This window comes from Marmota flaviventris, chromosome 3 (genome assembly GCF_047511675.1).
Source record: "Marmota flaviventris isolate mMarFla1 chromosome 3, mMarFla1.hap1, whole genome shotgun sequence".
NCBI lineage: Eukaryota > Metazoa > Chordata > Mammalia > Rodentia > Sciuridae > Marmota > Marmota flaviventris.
In genome coordinates, this window is record NC_092500.1 from 130,146,363 (window position 1) to 130,167,654 (window position 21,292).

The 21,292-nt window shown below is 38.7% G+C and overlaps 1 pseudogene; it reads right to left on the bottom strand.

Moving 5' to 3' along the window:
- Positions 1-112: 112 nt before the first annotated feature.
- On the bottom strand, positions 113-20,333 carry LOC114082741 (tetratricopeptide repeat protein 9C pseudogene; annotated as a pseudogene).
- Between the last annotated feature and the right edge of the window lie 959 nt (positions 20,334-21,292).

Below are 21,292 nucleotides of genomic sequence, written 5' to 3' on the forward strand. Positions count from 1 at the left end.
CCACCCGGGTCAGAGGTATACAGTTAATTTCTCTTGCTCAGGCTCAGGTTTCCCCTTGATGGGTCTTTAATGGTTCACCTAAGTGCAAGTGGAGAAGAACCATTCTTCTTTGTTAACCAAACATGTCAAGGTACAGCTGCTTCTCTTTCCTATGGTAGCTTCTGAGTTCTGACTGCATTAGCTGAAGGTACCTCCGGACATTGGCATCTTTAGGCTGCCTATTTGACAGCAGCCAGTAGGTAGTGCTGAGCCTGGTCATAGTCCTGCAGATGAAAGAGAGCTACCCCAGCCTGATACAAGGCCTTCTCATTATCAGGCTGTCCTTTAAAGACACTTGGTGTCTTAAAAGCACCTGATGGAAAACTCTGAAACTTTCTGACTGTACTGTCACTCGTTGGTAGTGCACTAGCTCCATCTGAAGAAGACAGGTAACTAGATTGTTGTAGCAGTCTGTCTGGGTCCTGTGCAGGATGTTTTCTCGTTCAGGTTTGAGAGCCGGGCCTTGAGGTCCTAGATAAGGTATCCCGAAGTGAAGACTTGGATCCAGACCCCGCAGCTGAAGCAGAGCTCCAGCTGCATCACAGTACTTCGCCTGCCAGTCATGCTGGTCCCCTTCCTCCTGGTAGAGCTGAGCCTCCTCCTGCAGGCGTTTCTCCAGAGCTCTTGGTCGCCCACTGTTCTTATGGAGTTGGGAAGTGAAAGAGCACTGACACTCTGGGCTTGGAATCAAAACACTTGATTTAGGTAGTCGACTTAAGAAAGCAGTTGCTTTCTCTTCTCCAGGAGAGCCCCTGGGAGGGAAGCTTTGCTGGTTTCTCCACCCCCACGGCCAACACCACCTCTCTGCGGTCTTTTTTCGGTCTCCAGAAGTGCAGGAAACTAGTTAGGAAAAGGATGTGAGAATAATGAGGCCAAAGATTAAATGATTTCCTAAAGAAGCAATTCGGGGGACAGAGACTTCGCGAAAAACTAAAGGCCATGCGAGGGAACCACAGGCAGGATCCTTCCTCCTTTCTTATGGACACACCCCCTGACCTGGAAGAAAAAGGGAGTAGGTGGTGACAGCTGCTAAAAACACAAGAGGGCTTCCCTCCATCCCAGCTCTTGATTTGTCCTATTCAACAGGCATTTGTTGTTGTCTGTGCTTAAAGAACGGGGGAGATAAAAGACCAGCAAATAACCTGGCCACATGTAAACATTGGTAGGGGTCAAGGGAGGAAGGCTGAAGACCTGTTCTAAAAATTCACCTCTACAGTAACAGTAAAAAAGCAACAAAAAGATTGTAAATACATCATCTACTAGGGAACTTGGTATTTGTTACTCTTTGCCCTTTCAGACCACACATTAATGATAAGAATGGAAGAGTAGCCACAGAGGATACATTCTACATACTCTGCTATCTACAATGGAACTGCCTGATCTATTAGAGGAACACCACTCTAGTAAGAACTTCAGTAAAAGTGGGACCCTTGGGCTCTGACACAGTATACACTATGTCAAAACCCACTAATTGCAGCCAAAGAAGAAATAGAAAAATTACACTATGAAGTCCAGTCAGAAAGGTTGGGGACATATCCAGTGATAAAAAGTCCCAGAGTTCAATCCCCAGCACAACAACAAACAAATAAATAAACAAACAAACAATAAAACTGTTGTTGGGGCAACAGCTGAAGACATTACTAGAATTGAGATAATTTAGGAATACATTTGTTTAATTCAACCAGAAATTGACTAAATCCAAGATGGGGAATTTGTGTTCTATTCTGCATGAAATTATGGTCATTAACCTTTTTAACCTATAAAAGTACCTTTTGAAAACATCTTTATTGCAATATAACACCCATACCATAAAATTTGTCCCAAATAACTTTTTACACTTGTGCACTCATAAGTCTTCCCCAACTTACAAAAGACTTCCACTTAAGTAAAGGCTTCAACACTTATAAACTGCCTTGGATTCTGGTTTTTCCTTTCTCTACTTCTTTCTTATCACCCCCCAAAACTTACTTGTTCTGTGTCCAGCTTTTATACCCATCACCTTGTAGCTCTGGTCTAATCACGGCAAATGTGTTAATTGGCTCAGATCAAGAGGAGTGGACTAGAAAGTTACTTATGTGCCTCACTTAGCACAGCATTGAGCAACCTTTTATGTTAAATAGGACAATTAACTAATCAAAGCACTTTCCCAGTCCAGGAAAAAATACTGAGATTAATTTCAGATAAAGGTAGGCAGACTTGCTAGCTTAGGGAAGCAAACAGAAAAATATTGACTCATTCATAACAAGAATATCACAAAGTGAATCATGTAAACACCACAGACCTGTCATTTAAAACATTTGCATCACTTCTCAAATTTTCTTATTTCCTTTTACATTCATTTTCCTACCTGACTTTGATCCCTGGCTTTATGTCAATAGTTTGACCTATCCTAGAATTTCACCTAAATGAATTAGAGAGTGTGTGGTGTCTATCTCTGGTTTATTTCATGTATGATAATGCTTTTAAGATTTACAGAAATAATTGTACATGTAAGTAGTTAATCCCTTTTTAATTTTTAATGGTATTCCCATTGTATGTTTATATCTGACATAGTGAAATATTTCTTATTTCTAGTATTTGACTATCACATAAGAAGCTGCTATGCACATTTCATATTATTTTGTCAGAGTATACTTTCTTTTGGATAAATTCATTTATACAATCACTGTGTCATATGGTGTTTGCTTTATAAAATCTGCCAAACTGTTTTCCAGAATAGGTACATAATTTTCAGTTCTTTAACAATGTGTAAGATTCCAAATGTTGCACACCTTCACCAACGTTTGTTCTTGTCAATCTCTTAATTTTAGATATTTTAACAAATGTTTTTTTCACTTTTGGGCTTCTTTTAGTTTATATCCTCTAATTATTAATCATGTTGTGCATATTTTTAATGTATTTATCATTCAGATATCTTCTTTGGTGACATGCTCATTCAATACTTATCCATTTTTAGTAAGGTTGACTAATATTCAGTTGCAAGAGTTCTTCAGGAATTGTGGATATGAGTTACCCATTCTATACATGTTTTACAAAGGTTCTTTCCCAACCCATGGCTTCACTCTTCATTTCTCACTGCTTTAATTTTTGAAGTTTGAAATTTGAGGACTTCTCCATCTAATCTTTACCTATCTCAAGGCAGAAAGACTTTCCCCTTTGTTGTTTTTTGTTTTCTGAGAAATTTTAAAGTTTCAGCTCTTCCATTTAGATTTTTTGATTCAACTTGAGAAATGTTCTACACATGATATGAGATAAATAACAATGTTAATTTTTTAAAAATATGAACATAAAATTATTTCAAGACTATATGCCAAAAAGGCTATTTCATTCACTCAATCATTTGTTGAGGAATCTGAGGCCCATTTCTTGGCTCTATGTGGGTTTCATTAATACCTTTTCAGTTCCTATGTCAATGCCACATGATCTTGTTATAAAGATTTATGTTAAAACTTGAAAGCAGGAACTTTTTAAAACCTTTTTCAAGATATTTTATTTTTATTATCCTAAGGCATTTTCCTATTTTATAAGCTTTAAACGATGTTAAAAAAAAAAGCCTGCCAAGATATTTTTTCAGGATGCTTTGAATTTATAGCTCAATTTGGTAAAAATTGACATTTTAGTGACATTCAGTCTCCACCACAAGCAGGGTTTTTCTTTCATTTATTTGGACCACAACCAATTTGTACTGAACAATGTTTTGTAGTTTGTAGTAAGTTTTGCACATACATTGTTAATTATATTTCTGAATATTTTCTATTTTTATTTCAGTGCAAATGACAGTTTTACTTTTCAGTTATTACAGGAAATAGAAATGTAGTTGATTTTTGTGTACTGATTTTGCATCTTGAAACTTGGCCAAAATGTCATTCCTTAGTTCTATTATCTATTTTGTAGATTCTTTGTAATTTTCCACATAAGGATTTATGATGTTTGTGAAAATTATATTTCAACAAAGCCTGTATCTAGCCTACTAACACATTTTAGACACTACTAAATCCTAGTCGGTACAGAGAATGAAAAGATGCTGACAAGACTTGCTTTTGATGATGCTAAACATAACTTCTATTTTTTCTATCCTCTTTTCTATATTAATTAGAAATCTATAATGTGCATGAGAACTAAATTTCAAATGTGATTCCATCATTTAATATAATCTTATTTAGATAAGGTTTAATTTGCTTGTTTATTTAAGAATAGTTGATATAAAATATTCACCATTGAGGGGTAAAATATTTAGCATAGTTTATGGTATAAGGTAATATTCAAAAGAGCATCTCTCATTATGTTAGTAAACAAAAAAAAAGGAGGAAAAGAAAGTTAGGTTAAAACAAAAGATTAAAGGATAACAGAGATTTTTAACAATGGCCAGAGGCTAACCCTTACTCTCCATTGCTCAAACACCAGCTTACGTATTACCTGGAATTTAAATACTAGAGCTTCTAAGAATCCAGAGAAAACTCCATGGTTCACTCATGTCAGGAGGTCTTCTTTACTCACATTCATCTTCATCTCTGCTCATGTTCCTCTTGCTGACTCAAAAATCACAAACCCTGACTCCCTCACTATTCTTAGAAACAGCAGCACAAATTCAGTTAATGTGATTCTTCAGTTCAGTAATTTGATTAAGGGTCCAGAGAATTACAAGGAGTTGTCCATGGTTCAGCCATGAACTTTATTTCCAGGGTATCTGGTCTCTGATGGCAATACAAAGTCCCTTTTCAATCTTGGGATATTTCTCACATGGGCCTTCTTTGAAAATCTTAAATAAGGTAGGTAGTATTAAGGCAGAGTGAAACTTTGTTAATGTTTGCCTAGTGCTGCATCTATGTTATTTCTTTTAGGCAGATTTAACTGGATTTCAGGCAAGCAGAGCCATCTTTCACTCCCTTCCCTTTACTTTCCAATCTGTTCCATTAAGGCTTTGCTAATGGGTCAGTGCCAACCAAGACCACCATTATACCCGTAGTCCAGAGCACCAACTGTGTTGGTCTAACCCACATCACATTAAAACTCAACTTAATTTCTAGACTTCTTAACAGTTATTTAGACAAAATTAATTTTTATTTAAATTTTCATCAATCATCTTAAAACATATGTTTAGTGGGAAATAAAATGTATCTATATGAGTTCATAATGCATAAAAATGATAGTTTTTCTTATTTTCCATATGGAAGAACTCTAAAGACAGAAGCTTTTTTTGCTGCAAATATATTTTTTGTTTTTTTCACATTTGGCACTATTCATGACTCTCTTATCTATGTAGACACAATTACCATTATCTTCAATTTTGTACCTGCAACAAAACAAAGAAATTTTTATTTATGGGACCTTAAGAAAGATAACCAAGCACAGCCTCAAACACAGAATATAAACTTTGGTAACCATGTTTCCAAATGTGCATTACAGAAGGAATAGAGGAAGTTGAACAAGCAGTTTATTTCCTCATATCAGTCTCCAGATACTACCTCAGGGCTCTGATGATGGTAAAAAACCACACTGTTAACTTCACTTCCATAACAACACAGTGCAAGTACCTCAAGTTGTCAATAACATAGAAAACACTGTACATCATTTTACGAGAGCCTGAATTCTTCCCCTTATGCTTTAGAATACTAATAAGTCAATCTAGCCATCTGGAGATGATGCAGAGGCAGAGTGTAACTGACATGTCACTGAACAAACTTCCATAGTATATCCAATGCTAAAACAGAGGCTCACTTGGCCACTCTGCAACCATCATCACAGTGAAACAGGTATTCTTCATTTGATGCAGTATGATGTGAAAGCAATTGCAAAATATCTACAGAGGGTTTTCTAAATTCATATTTTTAGATCACATAGAAACACATATTAAACTTCACAATTAAAATAATAGAATGGTGAATTATGATTTCTCCCTTTAATTTCTGGTTATAATTAGCACTGGTGCCTAGATCTAAAATATGTGTATATCCATCCCTCCATAGCCTCATAAATATTTTAAAAGTTCATAATGTATTTTTAAAAAAGTTTTCTCTAAGCTGTGGACCTCCAGTATGGTGAATTCCAAAATCCATAGATATTCAAGTTAATTATATAAAGTGGTGCAGTATTTGTCTATAACCTAGGTGTATCTTCCCAGACTTTAAATCAGCTTTATATCAGTTATACTATCTAATATGGTATAAATGCCATGTAAATAGTTATTGTAATGTATTGTTTTGTGGAATAATGACCAAAAATCATGTCTGTTCATGCTTCATACTACACAAAATTTTTTGTCTAGTATTTTTTGGTCTTTTTTTTTTTTTTTTTTTTGGCTGAATCAATGGATGTGGAAACCGGAAACCGCAGATGCAGAGCATCAGCTGTGTAGCCCTTCCTATGTGTTCCCTAGTGCCATCTGAGAACTTACCAAAATACTATGGGCTGATGCAGGGAGCTATCTATGAACCATGTGTGGACCAAAGTGATGTTGGAGCCATTAGGTATCAGGAACTCCCAGTGGGAACCTAATGGTTTGAGAATGCTTGGTTCAGGTGGTGTCCTGCCTACCTTAAGGCTCAAGTTCTAGCACAGCCTCCAGGGGATGGGTGTGGCTTACCAAAATGTCAACCATCCTCTTCACTACAAGACCCCTGCCACACCAAGAAACAAACACCAAACTAGACTCCTCCCACTTTGAAACCTTAGAGCTGCATTGATGTACTCTCCCTTAAATAATCAGAGCCTTTTCTTCAGTTGTTTGGGTTCCAGCTCCTATCAGGACCGGAAGTCCCATCAGACACCCCTCTTTCCATATCTAGTTTCTAGATCTGTATTTATTTCTTACTGATTATTTTAGAATTTTTATTTGCCATGCGGCCCACATCTTCTGAGCAGAAACCGACCCTGTCAGGATGCTGGCCACCTTGTTATGGCTGAATTATATTTCTTCCCCAACTCCAAATTTCATATATTGAAGCCCAAACCTCCAGTACCTAGATAAGGTAACCTTATTTTGTGATAAGGTTTTTAAAGGGATAAATAACTTAAAATGAGATATTTTGGGTGGGCCAAATATGGCAGTATGTCTGATGATCTCATAAAATAATATAATTTTGACACAGACTTGAGTGTACACAGAGGGTAATCTGTGAAAGACACCCAGTGAGAAGGCCACCTTATGAAAGTCAAGATGAGAAGCCCCAGAAAACCAACATTTCCCACAACTTCTTGTGGACTTTTAGCATCCAAAATTAGGAAGATGGCGGCAAGGGGAGTGCATTGCCCCCGTGTGCTGCTTCACTGGGTGGGAGTATGACAAGTCAGGACGGATAAGGATATCTTGTTAGGAATTTCCAGCAATAGTGGGGTGCTCCGGAACCTGGAGGAAGGATTTCCATCGCACGAGGATCAGCTACGGGGACTCAAACGCGAGAGGTTTGTCGCACGGAGGGTAACACTGCTTATTCAGCAAATCGCCCCGCAGCTAGAATCTGCAGCGTGCGCTGGGATAGAGATGCAGGGTTACAGCGCTGCAGTTTCTGCCAGCCGCGCAAGCACCGTACTCAGGGCTGAATTCTGGGTTCGAGACGGGGGAAGGAAGCGGTCCATCTCGGTTCTCCACACCGGTCAGACCACAGAGGAGGCCAGCAGCCACCATGTTGGTAAACTGACGTCACCACCCCTGTTTTCGACTGACCGCAGCTCATTCAGCCATAGAACAGGTAATTTCAGGCTGCAATTCGCCTGCGGCTTGCAGACAGATTGCTAGGGCTCAGCGCCTGGGTGCTTCTTAGAACCTGATCTTATCAGAGTGAATACCGAGCGCGGGGCGGCCGAGTTCCGGCTCCCGGAACTGAGCCCGCGGGGACTGCTTCTTGGAGCTTACATTTATAGGAGCTTACACCGAGCACGGAGTGGCCGAGTTCCGGCTCCCGGAACTTCCCTGGCCCGGGGCTAGGAGCCCGCGGAAACTGCTTCTCAGTCCGGGTCCTGCTGAGGGCCGGTCAGGACTCACCCGGTGCTTTGGTTGCCCGGCAAGGGGAACGAAATGCTGCCATTCGCATAGGATACCAACATGGCAGAGATCTGATGTCTACAGAAAGCGACGGAGGAGGGAACTTCATCAATACCAGTGGTGACATAAGCAGTTGGTCTCCTGGTAGGGGGGGTGAGGCACAGTGACCGGAGTCTCCTCAATTTGTCGTCGAGCCAGAGGGAAGGAGCCGGGCCGCCGCCAGCGCCCGGAGCAGGCCCAGCGGCTCGCCAGCGTGGTGACCGCGTGACCCCAATTGGAGAGGGGGCGGAGCGGAGCCGCCACCCGCAACCGCAAGGTGGGCAGACCCGCGACCCAGTGGTACATGGGCGTGGTAGGAGGGGCAGGGCAGAGCCGCGGTTCGCGCTTGCAAGGTAAACAGACCTGTGTCAGCCTGGCGGGTCAGGCCCAGTGGCCTGCCAGTGTGGTACACATGTCACCCCAACTGGAGTAGGGGCAGAGCAGATCCTTCTCCCACGCCCGGATCAGGCCCTGCCAGTGTGGTGGTCACGTGACCCCAATTGGAGTGGGGGCGGAGCGGAACCGCCACCCGTGCCCGCAGGGTGAGCAGACCAGTGATCAACCTGCAGATCAGGCCAAGGGGTCCGCAGGCGTGGTAGGAGGGGCAGGGCAGATCCGCCGCCCGCGCCTCCAAGGTAGGCAGACCTACAACAGACCGGCGGATCAGGCCCAGGAGCCTGCCGGCGTGGTACAAACACCACCCTAATTGGAGTAGTGGCAGAGCAGAGTCGCCGCCCGTGCCAGGAACAGGCCCAGCGTCCTGCAGGCGGGGTAGCCACGACACCCTAATTGGAGTAGGGGCAGAGCAGAGCCTCCACCCGTGCCCGAAAGATGGGCAGATCTGCGACCGACCAGCGGGACAGGCCCAGTGGCCTGCCGGTATGACAGACACGTCACCCCATTTGCAGTAGGGGCAGAGTAGAGCCGCCTCCCATGCCTGCAGGGTAGGCAAACCTGCAACCGACCGGCGGATCAGGCCTGGTGGCCTGCTGGCGTGGTACACTCGTCACCCCAATTGGAGTAGGGGCAGAACAGAGCCGCCGCCAGCTCCCAGAACAGGCCCAGTGACCTGCCGGCGTGGTAGCCACGACACCCCAATTGGAATAAGGAGAGAGCAGAGCCGCCGCCCACACCTGCAGGAAAGATACGCAAGCAGTATGAAAAGACAAGGAAAGAAAGGACCACAAGCAATGCAGGTCAACGCAACTTTAGAAGAGGTAACAGCTGCAGCAGATGGAATGTCAGATAAAGAATTCAGGATATACATGCTTCAGATGATCTGGAGTATCAAGGAAGACATTAAACAGCAAAATCAGACAATGAAAGATCACTTCGACAACGAATTACGCAAACAAAGCCAGGAAGCAAAGGATCAACTATACAGGGAGATAGAGGTTATAAAAAACAAACAAACAGAAATCCTAGAAATGCAGGAAGCAATAAACCAACTTAAAAACTCAATGGAGAATACTACCAGCAGAGTAGAACACTTAGAAGATAGAACATCAGACAATGAAGACAAAGTATTTCAACTGGAAAAGAACATAGACAGCTCAGCAAGACTGTTAAGAAACCATGAGCAGAACATCCAAGAAATATGGGATAACATTAAGAGACCAAACTTAAGAGTCATTGGGATACAGGAAGGTACAGAGCTCCAAACCAAAGGAATGAGAAGTCTATTCAATGAAATAATACAAGAAAACTTCCCAGACTTGAAGAATGAGACAGAACCCCAAATCCTAGAAGCCTACAGGACGCCGAATGTGCAAAATCATAAGAGATCCACACCTAGACACATTATAATGAAGATGCCCAACATACAGAATAAGGAGAGAATTTTAAAAGCTACAAGAGAAAGGAAGCAGATTACATTTAGGGGTAAGCCAATCAGGATAACAGCTGATCTGTCAACACAGACTCTGAAAGCTAGAAGATCCTGGAATAACATATTTCAAACACTGAAAGAAAATGGGTTCCAACCAAGAATTGTGTATCCAGCGAAATTAAGCTTCAGGATGGAGGATGAAATTAAAACCTTCCACGATAAACAAAAGTTTAAAGAATTCGCAGCTAGAAAACCATCTCTTCAAAACATCCTCGCCAAAGCATTACAGGAAGAGGAAATGGAAAATAACAATGAAAACCAACAGTGGGAGGTAGGACAGTAAAGGGGGGGGAATAATCAAAGAGGAAAACAAAACATGTTTAGTAACAGAAATAAACAAATATGGCTGGAAGAACAACCCATATCTCAATAATAACCCTAAATGTTAATGGCTTAAACTCACCAATTAAGAGACACAGGCTAGTAGAATGGATCACAAAACAAGACCCAACAATATGCTGCCTACAGGAGACGCATTTGATAGGAAAAGACATACATAGGCTGAAGGTGAAAGGTTGGGAAAAATCATATCACTCATATGGACTTCGGAAACAAGCAGGAGTGTCCATACTCATATCAAATAAAATAGATTTCAAGCCAAAGTTAATCAAAAGAGATAAAGAGGGACACTACATACTGCTTAAGGGAACCATACACCAACAAGACATAACAATCATAAATATTTATGCCCCAAACAATGGTGCAGCTATGTTCGTCAAACAAACTCTTCTCAAGTTCAAGAGTCTAATAGATCACCATACCATAATCATGGGAGACTTCAACACACCTCTCTCGCCACTGGACAGATCTTCCAAACAAAAGTTGAATAAGGAAACTATAGAACTCAATAACACTATTAATAACCTAGACCTAATTGACATATATAGAATATACCACCCAACATCAAGCAGTTACACTTTTTTCTCAGCAGCACATGGATCCTTCTCAAAAATAGATCATATATTATGTCACAGGGCAACTCTTAGACAATATAAAGGAGTAGAGATAATACCATGCATCTTATCTGATCATAATGGAATGAAACTGAAAATCAATGATAAAAGAAGGAAGGAAAAAGCATACATCACTTGGAGAATGAACAATAGGTTACTGAATGATCAATGGGTTATAGAAGATATCAAGAAGGAAATTAAAAAATTCTTAGAGATAAATGAAAACACAGACACAACATATCGGAATCTATGGGACACATTGAAAGCAGTTCTAAGAGGAAAATTCATTGCTTGGAGTTCATTCCTTAAAAAAAGAAAAAACCAACAAATAAATGATCTCATACTTCATCTCAAAATCCTTGAAAAAGAAGAGCAAAACAACAGCAAAAGAAGTAGAAGGCAAGAAATAATTAAAATCAGAGCTGAAATTAATGAAATCGAAACAAAAGAAACAATTGAAAAAATTGACAAAACTAAAAGTTGGTTCTTTGAAAAAATAAACAAAATCGACAGACCCTTAGCGATGCTAGCGAAGAGAAGAAGAGAGAGAACTCAAATTACTAGCATACAGGATGAAAAAGGCAATATCACAACAGACACTTCAGAAATACAGAAGATAATCAAAAACTATTTTGAATCCTTATACTCCAACAAATTAGAAGATAGTGAAGGCATAGATAAATTTCTTAAGTCATATGATCTGCCCAGATTGAGTCAGGAGGATATAGAAAACCTAAACAGACCAATATCAATTGAGGAAATAGAAGAAACCATAAAAAGACTACCAACTAAGAAAAGCCCAGGTCCAGATGGGTATACAGCAGAATTTTACAAAACCTTTAAAGAAGAACTAATACCAATACTTTTCAAGCTACTTCAGGAAATAGAAAAGGAGGGAGAACTTCCAAATTCATTCTATGAGGCCAACATCACCCTGATACCTAAACCAGACAAAGACACTTCAAAGAAAGAAAACTACAGACCAATATCTCTAATGAACCTAGATGCAAAAATCCTCAATAAAATTCTGGCGAATCGGATACAAAAACATATCAAAAAATTGTACACCATGATCAAGTAGGATTCATCCCAGGGATGCAAGGCTGGTTCAATATACGGAAATCAATAAATGTTATTCACCACATCAATAGACTTAAAAATAAGAACCATATGATCATCTCGATAGATGCGGAAAAAGCATTTGACAAAGTACAGCATCCCTTTATGTTCAAAACTCTAGAAAAACTAGGGATAACAGGAACATACCTCAATATTGTAAAAGCAATCTATGCTAAGCCTCAGGCTAGCATCATTCTGAATGGAGAAAAACTGAAGGCATTCCCTCTAAAATCTGGAACTAGACAGGGATGCCCTCTCTCTCCACTTCTGTTCAACATAGTTCTCGAAACACTGGCCAGAGCAATTAGACAGACGAAAGAAATTAAAGGCATAAAAATAGGAAAAGAAGAACTTAAATTATCACTATTTGCAGATGATATGATTCTATACCTAGCAGACCCAAAAGGCTCTACAAAGAAACTATTAGAGCTAATAAATGAATTCAGCAAAGTGGCAGGATATAAAATCAACACGCATAAATCAAAGGCATTCCTGTATATCAGCGACAAATCCTCTGAAATGGAAATGAGGACAACCACTCCATTCAAAATATCTTCAAAAAAAATAAAATACTTGGGAATCAACCTAACAAAAGAGGTGAAAGACTTATACAATGAAAACTACAGAACCCTAAAGAGAGAAATAGAAGAAGATCTTAGAAGATGGAAAAATATACCCTGTTCATGGATAGGCAGAACTAACATCATCAAAATGGCGATATTACCAAAAGTTCTCTATAGGTTTAATGCAATGCCAATCAAAATCCCAACGGCATTTCTTGTAGAAATAGAGAAAGCAATCATGAAATTCATATGGAAAAATAAAAGACCCAGAATAGCAAAAACAATGCTAAGCAGGAAGTGTGAATCAGGCGGTATAGCGATACCAGACTTCAAACTATACTACAGAGCAATAGTAACAAAAACAGCATAGTACTGGTACCAAAACAGGCCGGTGGACCAATGGTACAGAATAGAGGACACAGAAACCAATCCACAAAACTACAACTATCTTATATTTGATAAAGGGGCTAAAAGCATGCAATGGAGGAAGGATACCATCTTCAACAAATGGTGCTGGGAAAACTGGAAATCCATATGCAACAAAATGAAACTGAATCCCTTTCTCTCGCCATGCACAAAAGTGAATTCAAAATGGATCAAGGAGCTTGATATCAAATCAGAGACGCGCCGTATGATAGAAGAAAAAGTTGGCTACGATCTACAGTCGGTGGGGTTGGGCTCCAAATTCCTCAATAGGACACCCATAGCACAAAAGTTAATAACTAGAATCAACAAATGGGACTTACTCAAACTAAAAAGTTTTTTCTCAGCAAAAGAAACAATAAGAGAGGTAAATAGGGAGCCTACACCCTGGGAACAAATCTTTACTCCTCACACTTCAGATAGAGCCCTAATATCCAGAGTATACAAAGAACTCAAAAAATTAGACAATAAGAGAACAAACAACCCAATCAACAAATGGGCCAAGGACCTGAACAGACACTTCTCAGAGGAGGACATACAGTCAATCAACAAGTACATGAAAAAATGCTCAACATCTCTAGCTGTCAGAGAAATGCAAATCAAAACCACCCTAAGATACCATCTCACTCCAGTAAGATTGGCAGCCATTAGGAAGTCAAACAACAACAAGTGCTGGCGAGGATGTGGGGAAAAGGGTACACTTGTACATTGCTGGTGGGACTGCAGATTGGTGCAGTCAATTTGGAAAGCAGTATGGAGATTTCTTGGAAAGCTGGGAATGGAGCCACCATTTGACCCAGCTATTCCCCTTCTCGGTCTATTCCCTAAAGACCTAAAAAGAGCATGCTACAGGGACACTGCTACATCGATGTTCATAGCAGCACAGTTCACAATAGCAAGACTGTGGAACCAACCTAGATGCCCTTCAATAGACGAATGGATAAAAAAAATGTGGCATTTATACACAATGGAGTATTACTCTGCATTAAAAAATGACAAAATCATAGAATTTACAGGGAAATGGATGGCATTAGAGCAGATTATTCTAAGTGAAGCTAGCCAATCCCTAAAAAACAAATGCCAAATGTCTTCTTTGATATAAGGAGAGTAACTAAGAACAGTGTAGGGACGAAGAACAGGAGAAGAAGATTAACATTTAACAGGGATGAGAGGTGGGAGGGAAAGGGAGAGAGAAGGAAAATTGCATGGTAATGGAAGGAGACCCTCAGGGTTATACAGTGGAGGAGGTAGAGAGAGAGGAGGGGAGGGGAGGGGAGAGGTGGGGAGGGGGGAGGGTGGAGGATGGGAAAGGCAATGGAGCACAATAGACACTAGTATGGCAATTTGTAAATCAATGGATGTGTAACTGATGTGATTCTGCAATCTGTGTATGGGGTGAAGGTGGGAGTTCATAACCCACTTGAATCAAAGTGTGGAATATTATATGTCAAGAAATTTGTAATGTTTTGAACAACCCACAATAAAAAATTAAAAAAAAAAATTAGTAAAAAGCCTAGCCTGTGGCATTTATTACAGTAATCCTAGCAAAGTAACACACCAAATTTTACCAACTAATAAATTTGATTTCTTCATTTAAAAAATAGGACTATATATACTATATAACATCAGGTTAAATTGTCATTTTTTTTTCAGGAAAATGTCATAAATATTAGATTTTTTTAATCAGAAAGTTTATGTCACACTTTTTTATATTTTCTCAAAGCTATAAACATTATTATTGGTTATATTATTGCTCTCAAGTTATTGTGTATTTTTACCCCAAATTTGATGTAAATATAATGATCAAAGAAGTTTCTCTAAAACTTCTCATAACTTCTTTGTGTCTTATATATAATATAATGTCTGACATTTTACGTGTATGCTGCTGAACAAGTACCTATCACAAGGTAGGTGTTCAGTAAATGGTAACTACTGGTTCCTCTATGGAGAGCACCTTCTCCTTCCAGTCTGAGGTTGGAGAAATGTTTAAATGTTTACAAAACAAAAATGGAATCTAAGGGTATAATTGGTTCTTCAGGATAAGGAATATAAAGTTCTAGAATTTTAAATAAAAGTAAACAGGCAAACACATTTAAATGCTGCCCCCCCCCCTCCAAAAAAAAAAAAAAAAAGCAAAAGGCAAAGTTTCAAGTTTAAAGAGATAAGGATCAAACTACTTGGACTTCCATCTAGTTTAGGATACAATGACATTATGACCCACGTGTAGGGTACAATTCAATACAATATTCACATCTGTGTGTTGAATTCAATACAATTCAACACACAGATGTGAACATTGGTATTTTAAAGGCCAGAAATGTGTCTGGAGTTTCTCTTTGGCATCTATTTTTTGAGGGCCTATTGTGGAATGCTGTGGAGGAAACTATAGAGGTAGCTGCCCAGGAACTCAGAATTCTTATCAAGTGTAACTCAATTAATAAATGTTATTAAAGCTTACCATTGTTTGTATACACTCCCATCTGCCCATTTCCAGGTTTCACTATCATTGAGTTTGTTCAGTCCTATCCAATATGTAGAAGGGGGCTTCAGCATTTGCATCAAAGTTTCCTGTTACAGAATACAGAATGTAATGTATATCTCCTACTTTTCTTATTCTTACTATATAAAATGCTATTGTCTTTGTCTGAGTCCACTAGACTCTCTCCATATCCTTACCAGGGTTACTGCAATTGCCTGATGACATAATTCTCTTGTTTTTGTATTTGTCATTCAGTAGCCAGTCTCACCACAGCAAAGAAAATAATTCTTGTGAAATTGAAGTCAGAGCACATCACACTTTTACTGGTAATTTGATATCTCCATATTTTCCTGTGAGCAAAGTCTTTACAATAACTTACAAGACCCTACTGATCCACGTTCTCATTCCCTTTCTCATTTTAGCTGTATGGACTTCTTCAGGAAAATGAAGTGGTGACTGGCTGTCACCACTCTGTTCCTTGAATGACCTGGGCATGCATCTACCTGAAGAACTGTGCTCCAGCTGTTTCCTTTTGCTGGAGACCTTATCCACCAGATACTCCCTTAACTACCTTCGTTACCTGCTTTACATATTGACTCCATCATCGCCTCAATGAGCTCTGACCTTGCCTTCAATCTACCCAATTAGCTAACTCATCATACCTGTTAATTTGTATAATTTCTGCATAAAACTTACTACCTTCCAGCATGCTATATAATTTAAATATTTGCCATCATTGTTTTTCATTGCTTGTGTCTTCCACTGGGATGTAACCTCCAAATGGGCAAAGATCTTTGGCTGGCTTTACGGACCAACATATCACACTGTACCCATACACCTACCATAAAACAGCCACTCAATACATTCAATCAGATTAATCTTACAAAGGAGATATCTAACCATTTCCTTTGGGAAGTTGAACTTAGCCAGAGATGCGTAATATATTTTGCAGCTTTCCTGGCTGTTGCTCCAAGAAGTTTCATATTCAGATAACAAGAAGCAGTATTTATGGATTCGGTTCCAGCCTTGTGGACATTTATTTAAGTCCAGTGAGCATGACTTATCTTTAAATATCTTTGTAATTCCAACTAAAATTAACAGGATGATAAAGGAAAAAAAAATGAAAAACAAGTGTAAGAGGAAAAAATCTGACCTTCAGCATAAAAGATTCTTATATATTTCAGACTGATAAAATATATTTTACTTTCACATTGTTTGAAAGATTTAACTTTAAACATCAACTCAGATTGATGTTTGAGTTGAGTACTGAGAACAATTAAACATCAACAACAGAGAATGAAAGAAATTTGCACTGGAGAACGAATATCTATGTGTAACTTATTACAGCAATAACAACATCCAGAAACTTTCCCTCCCACTTTTTCATATTACTGGTATTTCCCTTATTCATTCATTTCATTTCTTAAATATTACTGTGCTGTCTGGAACAAGTTTCACTGTAAATAAGTTCCTCTATATTTATAACCTCAAAGAGCTTGTTTTCTATCAGTGAATTAACTGAGACTCAATTGTCTTTCAAAGACAGCATTTTTCCAGAAGTTGAAGCTGTTTCTTTGTCTTTTGTCCTTAAACAAAATGCATTAGAAGGAAAAAATATGCTGAAATTTTATTAAATTTTTACTGCTTACTTTTACTCTTTACTGTAATAGATAGATGAAGTTACTTAAGATATAACTTAGAGAAACAAGATTTAAAGCTTCCCTTACACACAGCTGAAAAAAAAAAATGAATGGCTCATACTAAAAACTATGAATAGGAGGACCCTCAAATGGAAGGACCAACTAGCAGTGCGGTCCTACTTCTGGATACCTGGCATGAAAGCCAAGTGAAAATATTATGGTCATTGAAATTATTTAAAAGTATTCGATTAAAAATTATTTTTAAATGCCAAGTTTAAATTGACAACTAATAAAAAATGTGTATTTGATCCAAAATCTGGATCACCAGAGAGCAGTTGTCTCATTCATTCACTAATTTATTCAATCTTTCATTTATACATTCAACAAATACCACTTGAGAATCCACAATACCATGGACCCTTTTTGTAGCTCTAAGAATACAATGACAAATATAACTTTAAAACATCCTTGCTTTTATAAAATTTACATATCTGAATTATATGCATTGTCCTAAAAGAGGATCAGGATTGTTGGTAGAAATAGTTACAATTTTAGTGCAGACGTCAGGATAGGGTTAAATGGGAAGGTGATGAGCAGTAAAGGCTTGAAGCGAGTAGGCTAGCGAGGCAAATGCATATATAAAAGAAAATCATCTTTCTAAAACCAATAACTGAAGTAAATGTGCCTGGCTGGTTCACCAAATAGTGAGAATATCCATGTCCCTATGGACTGAGTGAAGAGAAGCAAATGGTATTTGAGGAGTAAGGTGGTGACTGGATCCAATAAGAGCACAACAGAACCTTTGAAGGAATTTGTCTTTACTCCAAGTGAATGAAAACCTACTGCAGAGTTTTGAACATATCTAATTAGGATGTTTAAAAATTTATTAAAAACAAACTCTAGAGCTGTTGTGGTAGTGCATGCCTATAATCCCAGCAACTCAGGAGGCTGAGGCAGGAGGATTTTGAGTTCAAAGCCAACCTCAGCAACTTAAGGAGGCCCTCAGAAACTTAGCAAGACCCTGTCTCAAAACAAAAAATAAAAAGGGCTGTGGAAGTGGCTCAGAGGAAACATGCCCCAGATTCAATCCGTGGTACCAACAAAACAAAAACAGACTCCAGAATTGTATTTTCGAGTATGGAAGCTTGTAGTCACATGTTGTTATTGAGTACTTAAAATATGTCTGGTCCCAATTCAGATGTCCTGCAAGTATAAAATTTATACTGAATAAACTCAGAAAAAAAGAAAAGGTAAAAGTCTCATAAATAATGTTTATACTGTTACATGGTGAAATGCTATATAAGGCTAAAAGAAAATATAATTTCAATGACTTTTACTAATTTCCTTTTCATTCTTAGTGTTGCTTCTAGAATTGTAAATTACATATGTACATGTAATGACTTGCATTATTTTTGTACTGGACTGTGTTACTCAAGGAGATCAAGGATGGAAGAGGGAAGAACATTAGAAAAGAAATGATGGCTAGGTGCTGAGCAAAAATTGCTCAGACTCTGTTTATAGTTTGAAAGACTAGGCAGATTTTGCTGATTATATTTGGAACATGAGAAGAAAAAGAGTTAAAAATGATTATAAGGGTTTTGGGTTTTAAAATTAGAAGGATAAATTTACTATTTTCTGGGATGAGGAAGATCACATATAGAGGAGGTTATGGAAGAGAGAGAGATTAATATTTCAACTTAGACAATGTTGAGTTTTAGATATTTATATGAAAGCCAAGTAGGCAGTTGGACTTAAAAAGTTTGGCAAGAATCCCAGATTGGAGATGTATACTGGGGTTATTTGTGTGGTAAAGTTCTAGTTGAGAACATCAAGGGTACAAGGGTTGGAAAAGAGGGGATTCTCTTCAAGGACTGAGCCCTGAGCCGTTCCAAAGGTAAAAGGTCAGGAAGAAAAGAGAAAACAAGTTAAGGAAATGAATAAAGAACAATAAAGTTGGTAGGAAGCAAATACAGAGAATATGTTATTTTGTAAGCCAAATGAAGACATTATTTTTAGGAAGGAGGAGTGCCAAAGACTTGGATAGGTTCAATAAGATGAAGACTGACAGTGGCCCACTAGATTTAGCAATACTGAAATTATTGGCAAACTTGAAAGACAAGTTTGGTGGGGGGAAGTGGATGGGGAGTGGAAGCCTGATCAGAATGAGTTTAATAGAAAATGATAAGGGCTCAGTGTGTAGCCCAATGGCCAAGTGTGTTCTAAGCATGAACAGGGCATGAGATTCAATCCCCAGCCCAAATATAGGAGGAGAAGGAGAGGTGGAAAGAACAGAAGAAAAAGGAGAGCAACTAGTGCTATACCTAAGCTTTATAAACATTTATCAAATGACTGGTTATTCTAGAAGGTAGAGCAGGGGACTAAATTTGAAAAGCAATTAAATATCCTGGCTTATAGAACAGTTTCTGATTTCAGCTATTTAAAATTAGGGAAGAAAAAATATAGTCATTGGTTTCAGACTGGATCAATAATCATACAATTGATATTTTTTAGCAGAAATTGTTAACTTACATTTTTTAGGAAATCTTAAAATCCCCCAAAGAAGGAAAGCAAGGGTTCCACATGCCAAACTTGAAAGGATTATCATTTTCTTTTTTACTATACATAAGGGAAACAAATGTCATTATCTTTTGGAGGAACACAAGCTAATCTCTCTTTAGTATGTTCTCCTGTCCACAGCCCAGTAAATAAAATATTAGAAAATGCAAAAGGGTAAGATGTTACAACTCCTCAGCAGCAGCAAACTCAAAAGTGCCTTGGCTCCACTTTTTGGTGTCATTTTGTGAAATTATGCTATTCATTCTCCTACCTAGATTCTAGGACAAAACCAGAGTTTCCTCCTGAGGCAATTTAATGAAATGCTGTTTTTTTTTTTTTTTTTTTCCAAGGGGGACAGGGGTAAAGTGAGATGTATTCCCCCTTTTTTAAAAAGTATTTGTTTTATTAATGTAGACTGCTTTCATTTCATTTCAAGGTGCTTGTAATGGGCAATACCCTCCGCTGCCCCCACCCCAAATGCTGAGGTTCCAGGCAAAATCAGGAAAGGAGGCTGGGGATAATCACAGAAAGTGCATTTCTGAGCCGGTGGACAAACTGTCAACTCTCTTACCCATCTGGTTCCTCTTGGGCTCCTCAGCTATCTTATTCTCAGCCTCTTCTCCCCCTGCTTCCAACCCATTTGAAGTTTCCATGATTGCAGAGGCTGGAATAATCCTAGGAATTAACTGATAACTGCTAATTATATTTGTTGATTACAAATGCAAGAAACAGGGCCGAGTTTTCTCAGAGGGTGGCGCCACAGCAAGAATGTATGAGAAACAGTGCTATGGTCTAGTAACCTCTGCTCAGTCCAGCACACTGGACTTTAATCATTGTGACCCACAGGTATTTCACCTGTTCCATCCTCACAGGGAAAAATACTTCGGAGACGGTAACGGCAGCTGGCCAGCACCAACGGTAGGTACACCTGTCCCAGCAGCGATGGCTCAGCCGCCTGGGATTGGCTGGCTCAGCGCAGTGAACACTGAGAATTCAATCTCTGATTGGTACTTATCTCGCACCTGATAACTAGTCCAAGCAGAGGATGGGTATTCTCATTCTTTTTTTTTTTTTTTTTCTTCCCTCTTTTTCCTTAAACTTCTTTATACAGTCTCCTTAAAATTTTAAATCTGATAGTAATATAAGATATGAGCTAGTAATGTTAACAATAAACATCCTTTTGCACCCTACTGTAGATCTTAACCTCACCCCATTTTTTATTATTGCGTTTTCTATTTTTTAAATATTTTTTCTGCTACGGTTTTTGGTTATTTATTTATTTATTTATTTTTAAACTCTGAGTTCTAATTTTACCTACCTGCTTAGTTAAATTTGGGGAAATAGACCTTGTTTGTGTAGTAACTGAATTAAGGTTTGTTTTTGATCTAGGCAGTCTTCACTTTACACATTAGTGCAGGATGATAAAAATTGCCAACCATTGGCCCTCACTATGATTACTTGGGATTGACCTTAAACTATTCATGTGGGGAGAAATCTAAGTCTCAGAATGAGTTTAATGGAATGAAAGAATACAGTAAATTTCTAGGTGTTCACAGAGAACTATAGTTCTTTAAAAACTTCAGACTTACCTATTTTCCTATCCTCTGGTCCC